The sequence below is a fragment of the Canis aureus genome, chromosome 7, assembly GCF_053574225.1.
Source record: "Canis aureus isolate CA01 chromosome 7, VMU_Caureus_v.1.0, whole genome shotgun sequence".
NCBI classification, from domain to species: domain Eukaryota; kingdom Metazoa; phylum Chordata; class Mammalia; order Carnivora; family Canidae; genus Canis; species Canis aureus.
This window is the reverse complement of record NC_135617.1, coordinates 55,054,713-55,068,333: the sequence shown is the minus strand read 5'-3', so window position 1 is coordinate 55,068,333 and position 13,621 is coordinate 55,054,713. Positions and strand designations below refer to the sequence as shown.

At 36.2% G+C, this 13,621-nt stretch overlaps 1 long non-coding RNA gene across 3 annotated transcripts; it reads right to left on the bottom strand.

The window, feature by feature from the left end:
* Window positions 1-360: 360 nt before the first annotated feature.
* On the bottom strand, window positions 361-13,108 carry LOC144317402 (uncharacterized). Of its 3 annotated transcripts, XR_013383408.1 has the most exons (5): window positions 13,002-13,108; window positions 3,958-4,016; window positions 3,768-3,879; window positions 2,661-2,750; window positions 361-1,499 (listed from the first exon to the last, which is right to left on the bottom strand). It is a non-coding gene; the product is annotated as an uncharacterized LOC144317402 (long non-coding RNA). The 3 variants fall into 3 exon arrangements; XR_013383407.1 differs by lacking the exon at window positions 3,958-4,016 and having other exon boundaries at window positions 362-1,611; XR_013383406.1 differs by lacking the exon at window positions 3,958-4,016 and having other exon boundaries at window positions 362-1,499.
* Between the last annotated feature and the right edge of the window lie 513 nt (window positions 13,109-13,621).

Genomic DNA, 13,621 nt, shown 5'->3' with positions numbered 1-13,621 from the left:
ACTTAAGAGACTTGTTTCCTCCCTCTAGGTTAACATTAACCATTGGATGGATTTTTTTTTAAGCTATAGTCTCATTGAGTATTAGAACTCATTCTAAAATTTAAAAGAGAGAAAAAAAGAGAAATTTGATAATTTAAAAAATTCTCTTTGAGACCATGAAATTCAGATTTAAGCAGCTTTATACAGTATCTGATTTATTAATATTATACATTTGAATTATCAATTATCGTTACATTTGAATTTCAAATTACATTTGAAAATGAAAACAAGCTGCTTTAGAGTTCCTATCTCAGTTGCCTTTTTTGCAAAACAATTTGAGAATTAGGAACCCAAGTTATGTCAGATTGCATCACTGTACAAAACAAATTTGTAATAAGAACAGGATTCATGCTTTTATAAATAAACACAGATATTGTAACTACTTGTCATAATCAGACATGGAGTAGAGAAAAAAAAATTGCCAGCCCGAATGGTTTCCTTCTGATTTGAGAAGCAGCATAATAAAATAATTAAAAGAACTAAATAATCAAAGAAATTGGAATCCAATTCTAGTTCCGACTTAAATAGCACACAAAACCAGGCATTGCAATGTAGAAATCTTGGGGTTTGGAGCTGATGGCCAAGAAAGAATTCTAGAGATATCTTTGGTGTAAATGGTGGTTTTATTAAATCATGAGGACATGACCTGTGTACAGAAAGAGGTGCACTGGGGTTGAGATGGGTCACTGGTTATATATTTTCATGTTGGGAGAGGGTTAGGGATAGTGTAAGTCTCTGAGAAATTTTGGAAGTAAGGTTTCTAGGATCTTGGGGGGGCTAGCTAGTTAGGGAAAAATCATTTATTACTGTTTAAGAAAACCTTAGTCATGAGATCTTTCAGGTGTATATCAGTGGGCTGTATCCTTGGAGGACAGATTGCTAAAATGTATTTTGAGGATTAGAGATAAAGGAAATTCCAAAGGAATTTTTATATGTTAAATTAGATTTACAGGACCCTGGGGAGGTCAGGATATTGTTAAGCTAAGATTGCCTTTGCCTTTAGCAAAGTGTCAACATTGAGGCAGCTGAGCTATAGAGGAAGATTACCAGTTTCAAGGACTTGTCAGTGGGCTGTAGGCAGTAAGGAGATTTAATTCTATTTTTCTCTTGCCTTTATTTCCCACATCAATGTTGCTAAAAATGTCTGTTTCTAATTTTCTGATTGCCAAAAGATGGCCTATTTCCCAATTTGATCTTAAGGCTAAAATAAGAAAATAAGAAAAATAAGATAGTGCCTGATAAAAAGTAGTTTTTCAATGGTTTGCTCCCCTTTTGAGGACTCTGGTCAAGCATTTACTGTCCATTATTAACTACCTCATTTATTCAGATAAAAAATAATAAATTCTGACTGTATGCTTTTTCTTGTTCTCTACTTTGTCCTCTTCTCTTTCCTCCTTTTTCTCTTCCTTGTCTGTTCCATCTTTTTGTCTTCCTTTTTCTCATTTGTAGCCAGGAATGTCCTGGATGATAGCATAGAGAAGATTAAGAAAAATAGATTTCATTTGTTTTGCAAAATAAGCCAACAGAAGTATTCATGTTTCCTTTGTGACTTGCAAAAAATTTGTGCTTATGCTGGCAAAGAGATAGAAGGGAATAAATTCAGAAACTAGTTAGTATTCTTTTTTTTTAATTTAAAAGGTTAAGGGCTTAAGGATATTCCAATATCCTTAATATTGCTTAATAAAACAATATACTTAATAAAATTACCTGCTCTCTATGATTAGAAATCAGCCCATTGATGAGGCATGTTAAATTAAACATTAATAGGAAATATTAGTAGGAAACATTTAATAAGATATGGGTAATGGAACAAAAGTATCTTTTCTTGTTCCAGGTTATGAATTATTTAACAGGCAGTCTGTAGTTTTTAGTAAGAGATGAGTGTTAATAAGAATTATTCTACAGGTGTGATATTTATATCCAGAAACAATTAAGCAATTTTAGTGTGTTGATAACCATCTGTGTGGTTATCATTTAAAGATTTTGCTTATTTTTTTGAAGGAGACTGAGAGTACAAGCAGGAGACGGGGCAGAGGGAAAGGGGGAAGTAGACTGCCCGCTGAACAGGGAGCCCAATGGGGCTTGATCCCAGGACTCTAGAATCTTAACCTGAACTGAAGGCAGACACTTAACCGACTGAGCCATCTAGGCACCCCCAAATATTTTGTCTCCAAAATATTTCACATTGAAAATATAATTGTTCATGTATTTCATTTGATTGAACTAAAGGAAACATTCTCTTTTATGTGTGCTTAAAGCAAGCATCAGGAAACATTTTGGTGTAGGTTTTCCTGACCAGCTTTGTGTTTTATTATAGTAAGATTTTACAAAGCCCATCAGTTTAGTGAACAGTTTTTGATGACCTTTTAACATCATGTTTACTTTCCTTCTTCCCACCAGTACTCATTTCTCTTTGTGGACTTTTGTGGTTCTGAGAAGTGGACTCCACACCTGGCTTCTGACATGGGAGGGGAGAACATGCGACTTGTGCTAAACTAATTCAGAACATGATTCAGGTCACTTTATTCCATAGTGACTGAAAAAAGCATGTGACCTAAGCTGGCCCAGTTCAAATGAACCTCAGATAGATACTTACCTGCCACTATAAAGCTTCTACTTACTTTTCCCGCCTTTGGATGCTGTGTTATCTGGTTCTGTGTCTTATTTTCAGAGTGAGAAGGAAGCTGTTGGAGGAGCTACTGGAGAAGCTGCTAGAGGGTTCAAACATAAAAATGACATAATTCAATTGATGTCTTAACAAGATCATTCTACTGATGTGGAGTTGGACTAGATGTGGACAGTTAGGAAGCTGTGGCAAATATTAAGGACAGGATAGGAAGATAGACAAAAAATGGTTGCTGCGCAATAGTGAGGAAGTATAAGATTCTGGGTATATTGCCTCTAATAAAAATTTTGCCTCCATGACTCCATGAAAACTGCCTTTCTCAAGGGCATCAATGACTCGATTCTTATCCCTCGTCCTTAAAACATTCTTTCTTTCACATGGCTTCTAGTGAAGTGAAGTAAATTTGTTTTTTTTTTTTTTTCCCAGAACTGTTAATGTATTAGTACTCCAGGGCTATCTTTAGATATTTTCCGTTTCCTATTTATACTCACTCCATGATCTCAACAAATCTAATGTCTTTAAATATCTATTTTTATATGTTGAGGATTCCCAACTTTATATCTCACTCTGGAGCTCTCCTCTGAACTTCAGATTCAAATATACAACTATGTACTCAACATCCCTATATAAAAGGCATGCACAACTTATCCAACACTGAACTTCTGATCTTTCCACTGAAACATGATCATCCTGAATTTTCTCCATCTCATGAAATAGCAATACCCAAATTCTAGTTGTTCAGTTCCCAATCTCATACTCTTGATTCCAATCTCTCTCTTACTCCCACCTCAGTTCCATCAGATCTTGATAAACCTTCCATTCAAAATACACCCCTCAATTATTTAAAATTGCTAAGTCTTAAATTGAATAGAGGCCAACATACTCATTATAACTTGGCAATTTTAATTGAGCATCAAATACCCTTGGACCCCATGGCTCCATGACTATCATTCTGGGAAGTCTGAGGCGGCAGAAAGAACACCCAGTCCCATGCCTGTGCTGTTATATTTGCTAAAATCCACTGGTAAAATTTCTTTTTGTTCCTTGATTTGACACATAAGCACCAGTTTCTCAAAACCAGTACAAATACTCACCAACTTACCTGGTTGTCTGCCATCAGTCCTGTACCCTGCCTGGAGGGGTGAGAAGTTGTATCCCATTACTCCTCCTTGAGTTAAATATGTTCTCATTCCTTGAAATTTTGCCTAAGAAAGCTGAGAGGTGACATTAAATCTCATTTAAATTCATTCCATGTTATTGTGTAAAAATCCATTCACTGAGGAGATAAATACCTTGCTTTTAGTTCCATGTTTAAACTACAGCTTGATTTTTAATAGGATTGTGAGATAACCTGCAGGAAAAACCAATACATGGAGAACAGAATTGAGAGGACTGCAGAAAAATGAATCTCATGATTTAAAGACATTGGAAACCTTTGACTTCAGCAGTGTGCCCACTTTTGGTTTTCTTAGTCATACAATTAAGAAAAACCTATATTGTTTATGTCATTTTGGATTGCGTTTTCTTATTTCTGCAACAAGAGAGTACTAACACATCTATACGCTAATTAGTGATATACATAATAGTAGATATGTTGAAACTCTATACTCTGATGAATAAGAATCAAGATTCATAGACTATCAGCTACATATTTTGGATTTAGCACATATGCATTAAATGCAAGTTATGTTCCATATGCTGGTGATATTGGTGCCATAAAGAGGAAAATACCACATCCTTCCTTTCACAAATGGGTAAAAGAGCCTTAAGAAGCAACCCTAGTTATTCTTACGGTGTTATCTTCTAGGGATTTACAAATAGATACATTATCCTACTAAGGGAAAGGAATGGAGTTGGGAATTGAGTTTATAGCCAATTTATAAAAGGTCATAACATTTCAAGTAAATTATTTAATTTATAGGAAAGAGCATCTGTTGGAAGATTTTTAAGCAGAAAGGAAATACATGATGAGTATGCTCTGGGATGTATCGTTTGGTAGTAGTGTACATGGTGAATTGGTTTTGATAGGTTAACACACTCAAAATTGATAGCCCAGTGAAAGGGCTTTTGTGATATTTAAGAATGGTATCATAACCTCACAACCTTGATATTTTTTCTTGTTTCAAGAGTTTATAATAAGTTATTATTTTTCAGAGTTTTTTTTTTCCTTTAAGTTGTCCTTTACTGAAGGTTCCTATACAGAATCATACATTAGACAGGACGCTTGGATGGCTCAGTGGTTGAGCGTCTACCTTCAGCTCAGGGCATGGTCCTGGGTCCTGGGATGGGGTCCTGCAATGGGATCCTGCATTAGGATCCCCTTAGGAAGCCTGCTTCTCCCTCTGCCTATGTCTCTGCCTCTATGTGTCTCTCATGAATAAATAAATAAAATCTTAAAAAATACATTAGAAAATGATGGTCCTCATGTAGTCTGAGCAGAATGATAATATCTAATATTTGTACACTTTTTTTTACTGTCATGAAATATTCAGGAATGTTATGTTGTGATATCACAACAAAACTGTGAGGTAATTGGGCAAGATTTGATACTTAGAAAAATTGCAGCTGAGTTACATAATTGCATGATGGGTGAGTTACGGGAATGGGAGCAGGAGCAGATCATCATTCTCTAGAGATTCTTAGCTTCTCATTTCTCCATTCAGGTTCATAGCAGGCAGAATGGGTCAACACTGACTTTATTCCACCAAAGGAGATTGAATTTAATTTAGTTTCTCAGCTACCTCTTGATCACCTTGATTCAGTGATTAAAGAGTATCTCAGTCTTTTTGCTTGCTCTTCTTTCCTCCCATTTTTCTTCATGAAATAGCAATACCCAAATTGCTATTGAGGATCTACTATGTCCCATATGTGCTGATTAGTTGCATTGGGGAATCCTGACTTCATGGAAGGTATGGATTTCCTTCATCTTATTGTGGGATGTAGGAAACCAATTCACCATGTACACTGCTACCAAACGATACATCCCAGAGCATACTCATCATGTATTTCCTTTCTGCTTAAAAATCTTCCAACAGCTGCTCTTTCCTATAAATTAAATAATTTAGTTGAAATGTTATGACCTTTCATAAATTGGCTATAAACTCAATTCCCAACTCCATTCCTTTCTTTCTTTCACTTTCTTTCTTTTCCTTTCTTTTTCTTTCTTTCATAGAGAGGGTTGGCTTGATCTCATTAATCACTTTCTTCTCCATTTATTTGTTGTCCTTGCAAGCAGTAAGTAGTTCAACCTAAAATTTGTCAAGTCATTACCCTCATACTCCAAATTGCCAATAATAAAGTTGAATAAAATTTGCATCCCTGATAATAATGATGACCTACAGTAATGGAGTTCTTCATATTTAGTAAATAATATAAAATCTGCCCACAGTAAGATGAAGGAAATCCATACCTTCCATGAAGTCAAGATTTCCCACTGCAACTGATTAGCACATATGGGACATGGTAGGTCCTCAATATAAATTCAATATAAATATTTGAATGAAAGGCTAGCTTTTGCTTGCCAGACATATACAAATGGAGCTAGATATCCAGTGGATATTTCATAACAAATATAACTTGATATATATTAATACCCTTAATTACCTTTTAATTTCAGTGTTCTTTTTTTTTATTTCAGTGTTCTTGTTCCATCAAATATATTGTGGTATGTTCCTCTACACTAAATTTTTAGCTATTTTTCCTTTTACCTCCAATTTTACATGCACCAAACAATCAATATATCAACTAATCATTTAAAAATAATAAACATGGCATTAAAGAGAGAACGAACTTCAGAATCAACTAAACTTACACGATTCCTTTAAAAGTATTCCTTCCTTGTATGTATTTATTATGTGTCAAAGGGAAGTTGGCTCTTATTTCTTCCTCTTCATAGAAATAGAAGGGATGTTCCATGTTTACCAAAGAGGTGGATATGACAACTATCCTTTTATTTTCAAAAAACGTAGTGTTCTTTTGCATATAACAGGAAATACCTTAAGGATTTTTTGGCAACACATCCTTTTTTAAAATATCTGTGTCAGTCTCACAAAATATAGTCCACAACTTCCAGGTGAAGTTGATTGGTGGGGGGTGAGGGAGGTGGAGGTGGGAGGGAGGGTAACTCATTAAGGGCTTACAGTGACCTACCCTATGTAATTATATAGTCCTTCTTTTTTTTTTATAATTTTTTAAAATTTATTTATGACAGTCACACACAGAGAGAGAGAGAGAGGCAGAGACACAGGCAGAGGGAGAAGCAGGCTCCATGCACCGGGAGCCTGACGTGGGATTCGATCCCGGGTCTCCAGGATCGCGCCCTGGGCCAAAGGCAGGCGCCAAACCGCTGCGCCACCCAGGGATCCCTATAGTCCTTCTTTATTACGTTGCAGTTTAACAAATTACAATTACATTCTAATCTTATCTTCAGGAGAGTAAATCCATGTTATCTTGCCTGGAGTTTTGGGACTTCCCATACATTTATTTTTTAATTTTTAAAATTTTTATTATTTTTTAAAGATTTTATTTATTCATGAGGGACACAGAGAGATAGAGTGAGAGAGAGACAGAGAGGCAGAGACACAGGCAGAGGGAGAAGCAGGCTCCATACAGGGAGCCAGATGTGGGACTTGATCCTGGGTCTCTAGGATCACGCCCTGGGCCAAAGGCAGCACTAAGCCGCTGAACCACTGGGATGCCTCCTCCTCCTCCTCCTCCTCCTCTTCTTCTTCTTCTTCTTCTTCTTCTTCTTCTTCTTCTTCTTCTTCTTCTTCTTCTTCTTCTTTCTTCTCCTTCTCCTTCTCCTCCTCCTCCTTCTTCTTTTTTTTTTTTTTTTAAGATTTTATTTATTTATTCATGAAAGACACAGAAAGAGAGAGGCAGAGACATAGGCAGAGGGAGAAGCAGGCTCCATGCAGGGAGCCGGATGTGAGACTTGATCCTGGAACTTCAGGAACACACTCTGAGCCTAAGGCAGACACTCAACCACTGAGCCGCCTAGGCGTCCCACTTCCCAAACATTTCAATTCAAATTGGCAAAACTTGGTTTAACTGAGTTCACTTAGTTTGAATAAAAAATAAAACTGTTATAAATTCCTGAGATTGGTCATTTCTGACCCAATGCACTCCTAATTGCTTTCCTGCATAGAAATTACTTGAAGCATTGATTAGTAGCATACAGTCAAGGTAAAGATCTTGTGTTAAACAAATACAGAGAACTAGACATTGATATTTTCCCTCAATTAGCACTTTTTTAACCATTTCCAAATATCCATAATAGTATTTGCAAATAGTCCCCATGTATTAATAAGAATTTAATGAAATTCTGTTGAACATTTAGATGAACTTGGGCACACACACAGTTTTATAAAATGGGATCAATCTTGATTTATATGCACAAACTATCAAAAAGAGAATCACATTTAGTTTAGCAAAATTTTAAAAAATGTGTATTTATTTATTATCCTACTTTACATGTGAACCCATAGTTCAAGATGCTAAGATATAAAAGAAAAATATATTTATTTTTTATTTTTTTTTATTTATTTATTTATTTTTTTTTTTTATGATAGTCACAGAGAGAGAGAGAGAGAGAGGCAGAGACACAGACAGAGGGAGAAGCAGGCTCCATGCACCGGGAGCCCGACGTGGGATTCGATCCCGGGTCTCCAGGATCGCGCCCTGGGCCAAAGGCAGGCGCCAAACCGCTGCGCCACCCAGGGATCCCAAAAGAAAAATATTTTAAATAATAAGAATTTCCCTTAGGTTGGTCTCAAGCATTCAAGATTATTTTTGCCCTTTCCATTTACCATATGTCAGTCACCTAATATTGTTCTCCTTTATCATTTTTCAAGGTTAATTTATAGTAATACTATAATCACTTGGAAAAGCTTTTCAATATCTCCCAAGCATTAGATGATTCATTATTCTCTCCTCAGAGATTACGTAATTCTCTTCCTCCTTCAGATAATTGCACAGAGCTATAGAATATATAGATTCATCTCTTGATAGAAAAAATAAAAATAAAATGGGAGTTAAACAGTAATCTGTATCTGTGGCATTCATTTACACTATACTCTTTGTTATGTTCTTTAATACTTTCTAATTCTTCTGTTTTTGACACTTCTGGTGGACTTTTACATCTTATTTTCAGAAGCTTCAGCATATTCTGGGATTTAGCACATTACTTCACCCACTTCCTAGGAATCTAATGTAGTATTATGACTTTCACAACTTTAAATATCATCTATGCAGTGACGATGGTCCTCAAATTTTTATTTCCATTTTAGACTGAGTCCTAGACTCAACTGCCACTCCATAGCTCTGCCTGTAATCTGCCTGAAACTCAAAATCTGACTCTGCTCAAACCTGTGCCTCTGTGTCATGTCATGATAATCTGTTCTCTTTCCTTTCTTGACTTTCCTTTTTCCTCCTTTCTTTATTCTTCCCTTCTTTCCTCACTTTCTTCCTTCTTTCCTACATCTGTTTGAGGCATAACTTACCTAAAATATGGTGCACATAATTTCAAGGGTATCTAGTCATTTTAGCTTTTACATATGTTTAAAGCTCTGTAACCAGGACTCCAGAGGACTCCCTTATGCCCTTACCCATCAACACGCTACATTTTGTCTATTTCTGGTCACCTTTTTTGTAATTACAGAACAGGTCTTTAAGATAAAGCAGTGCAAGTCAGTAGGATTGAGTCACTATGCAATTTTATGAAGTTATGAAAGGTATTCTATGCCTGATTATCATGGAACCATAAGTCTTAAATGTCACATTGTCAGAAAACATCTTCATGAGTATAGAACAAACGATCCCAGAACTTTATAGAAAGGAAAGTTTTCTTTTCAAATAAATACTCTGCATGAATACGTTTTTATTCTGAACTGTCAGTTAATTTTAATAGATCAGGAAACAGCATTGTGTAGTGCTTAAGAGCATCAGGCTTTTGTCAGGCTGTATCTGGGTTGAGTCCATGCTCTGACCTTTGCTGGCTTATTATATCTGGAAAAGGCACTTACCCTCTTATCCCTATTTCCTCTTCTGCAAAATGCAGACAAAGGACTTTTGTGAGGATAAAATGCAAAAATGCATATAAAAAATTCAGCATAGCATTTGGAATGTAGTATGTTTGCTAATTAACTTTGGTAGCTCTAAGGGGGAAACCAAGAAGAAATTTAGAACTTATTAAGCATCACTAGTATCTCTTACTTCTAAATACCTTGCATGCATTATTTCACTTAAAAACAAAGGAAAAAACATCTCTATTTAAAATAATCAATATCTGATGATATTTTAAAATGCTATACGCAAAGCAAGAGTGCATTTTATAATCGTATTTCCCTACTCTAATGGTTTTGGTTTCCAGACAGTTTCCCATTGTTTTTTTTTGTTTGATTTTAAGATTTTTATTTATTTATTTATGAGAAACACACAGAGAGAGGCAGAGAAATAGGCAGAGGGAGAAGCAGGCTCCCTATGGGGAGCCTGATGTGGGACTCGATCCCAGTACCCTGGGATCACAACCTAAGCCAAAGGCAGAGCCAAAGGCTGAGCTGCTCAGGTGCCTCCCATTAATCATTTTCATGTATGCATATGCATGTATGTGTGTGACTGGTAGAGGTAGTGTTCCCTTCCACTTGCTATTGAAAGAACCATAAAGCCTAAACTTTATACCCAATTACTCTTGGGCAGCCCTAGACCCCTAGGGATTTTTCTCATATACTAACAGCCCATGTCACATCCCCTAAAGTACTGCTTTTTTCCTACTCTTCTTCAGCCTCTCACAGATCTGGAGTCCTAAGGGACTCCCTATATACAGACATCTATTTTTATATTGTTGGAAGAACAACACGAAATTCCTAGAAGTGATTTAAAGATGAGTCCTAGAAGGATTGCTGGATGAAAGGGGAAATGCACATGTACCTTCAGTATTTTGAGTTGGGGAATTAAAGAACTTATTTTTATTTTTTGTAAAAATGTTTCAGACAATGAATTTTCTTATCTCTGCTTTATCTATATCCCACAAATGCAGATAGATAATATTTTTATTCTTTTTTATAGAAATTACATAATTTATATTTATATTTCCCCCGTCACCCAAGATGTTTTTAATAGAGGGTTTTTAAATTTTCAGGTAGAAAGGCTTTTCTTAGTTTCATTACATAATGAAAAAAATATGTTTTATATTGGTTTTATAGAACTTAGAGATTTTTGTTGTTTTTGTCTAATATCTTAACTTTTTTCTTTATTTTTATTTTAGATAGATAGTGGGGGGAGAGACAGAGGGAGAGAATCTCAAGTAGACTCCCTGTGGAGTCCGAGGCAGCAATCTCCCCACACAGAGATCATGACCTGAGCCAAAATCAAGAATCAGATGTTTAACCCACTGAGCCATCTGGGTGCTCTATATCCTTTTATAGGATATAGAGTACCCAGATTCTAGATCTAAATAACTTCAAAATTTTAAAAAGATTTTATTTATTTATTCATGAGAGACAGAGAGAGAGAGAGAGAGAGAAGCAGAGACACAGGCAGAGGGAGAAGCAGGCTCCACACAGGGAGCCCAACATGGGACTCAATCCCGGGTCTCCAGGATCATGTCCCTGGGGAGGGCGGTGTTGAACCACTGAGCCACCCGGGCTGCCCTAGCTCTAAATAACTTCAGAAGAAATAATTTTAATTTGCCAATCTCTCCTTGCTTTCAAAGTGAAAATATCAATAAAGGTCTTTATTTCATTTACAAATGCAATTATCAGCACCAGCTATAAGTCTAAAACTTATATTTAATAAAAATAGAAGGCATAAAATATTGACCTTGTTCAATAAATGTATTGAATAGTGTATATGCAATAAAAGTTTTGAAAACCATGACTCTTTGGGTGCTGCTTATATTTTCTTTTTCTTATGTAGTTTTCTGCCGAGATAATATTGTCTTAATACTTCTGTTTTTAAATTACGAAGGCATCAACATTATGCATTTTTCAACAACTGCATATTTTGTGGATCTTTGTGGGTACTTTGCTTATCTCAGCATATGACGTGTAGATTTGCTTTTGAATTTTTCAAGCACTGGGTTTATTTCTGTTTTTACTCTTCTCTAAATAATATTTAATACTACAGATAAAATTAAAGTTAGCTTTGACCTGGGAATTTCCAGCAAAAGATACAATGGTTTGACTGTCCTTTTCCATCGTCTTTGAAACCACAAGATCTAATTTAGTTGAAAATGATATAATTTGCTTTCACAAACCCAAAATATTGCCATTTTAAATGTTGATTGTATGGTCTAGTATTTATAGTCTCATATATTTTTAAAGATTTTATTTATTTATTTGAGGAAGAATGAGAGCATGAGCAGGTGGGAAGGGGCAGAGAGAGGGAGAGGAACAAGCAGGATTACTACTTAGCAGGGAGCCTTATATGGGGCTTGATCCCAGGATCCTGAGCTGAAGGCAGATACTTAAAGGAATGAGCCACCCAGATGCCCCTAGAGTCTAGTATTTATTAGTTATGTATTTCCAGTCTAGTTTCTATATAGTTAGGTAATTTATCTCTTTTAAAAAGTTTATTTTTTATTTTTAAAAAATTTTTAAATTTTAATCTTGTACAGTGTTATATTAGTTTCAGGTGTACAATATAGTAATTCAAGACTTCATACATCACTCAGTGCTCATCAGGATAAGTGCACTCCTTCAACCCCATCACCTATTTCACCTGTCTCTCCCTCTTTCTCATAACCATCAGGTTAACAGTTTTTATTTTTAAACTCAGTGGGTTCAGTATTACGTTTCTAGGAAATTTTTCATTTAAATAATCCTTTTCTTTGTTTTTTTTTAAATTTTTTATTTATTTATGTTAGTCACAGAGAGAGGCAGAGACACAGACAGAGGGAGAAGCAGGCTCCACGCACCGGGAGCCCGACATGGGATTCGATCCCCGGTCTCCAGGATCGCGCCCTGGGCCAAAGGCAGGCACCAAACCGCTGCGCCACCCAGGGATCCCTCGTTTAAGTAATCTTACAAGGGATGCTTGGCTGCCTCTGTGGTTGAGCATCTGCCTTCAGTTCAGTTCATGATCCCAGGGTCCTGGGATCGAGTCCCACATCTGGCTACCTGCAGAAAGCCTGCTTCTCCCTCTGCCTGTGTCTCTGCCTGTGTGTCTCTCATGAATAAATAAATATGTTTAAAATAAATAAAGCAGGTAAAAATATAAAAATATTTTACATATTTAATTCATTTTTGTACTTCCAATATTTTCATTATACACCTACATAGTCCATTAATTTCCACAAAAATTCACAAGTAAACTTAAAATTTAACAGACATCTTTTTACCTCATTCTCAGCTGTTTTAGCATGTAGTAGGATGGCAATCTACGTAGCTGGAGTCTGCGTGGAGTAGATGCATCCCACATGTGAAATTATGAAGCTTAGTGCTTCTTCTTTTTTTTTTTAATTTTTTTTTAAATTTATTTATGATAGTCACAGAGAGAGAGAGAGAGAGAGAGAGAGAGAGAGGCAGAGACATAGGCAGAGGGAGAAGCAGGCTTCATGCACCGGGAGCCCGATGGGGGATTCGATCCCGGGTCTCCAGGATCCCGCCCTGGGCCAAAGGCAGGCGCTAAACCGCTGCGCCACCCAGGGATCCCAAGCTTAGTGCTTCTTAAGCCTGCAAAGACAGAATGATATTTAAACAACTCATCTTTTCTCTTTTTTTCCATTACATGTTCCTGCTTGTTTTCTTTTTGACATTTATAGTGTGTAATATATAGTTTACTTGTTGGCCTATTCATTGACATAATTTATGGCACAAATATTTGTTAAGGTCTCCTATGTGTGAAACACTGCCGAGTGCTGGGAATACAGCTGTGAAGTGAACAAGAGAGGTAAGATCCTACTAGAATATGACCTTTCTGAAGATAAGGCCTGGAGCTGAGGTTGGTCAGCTTGGTAGG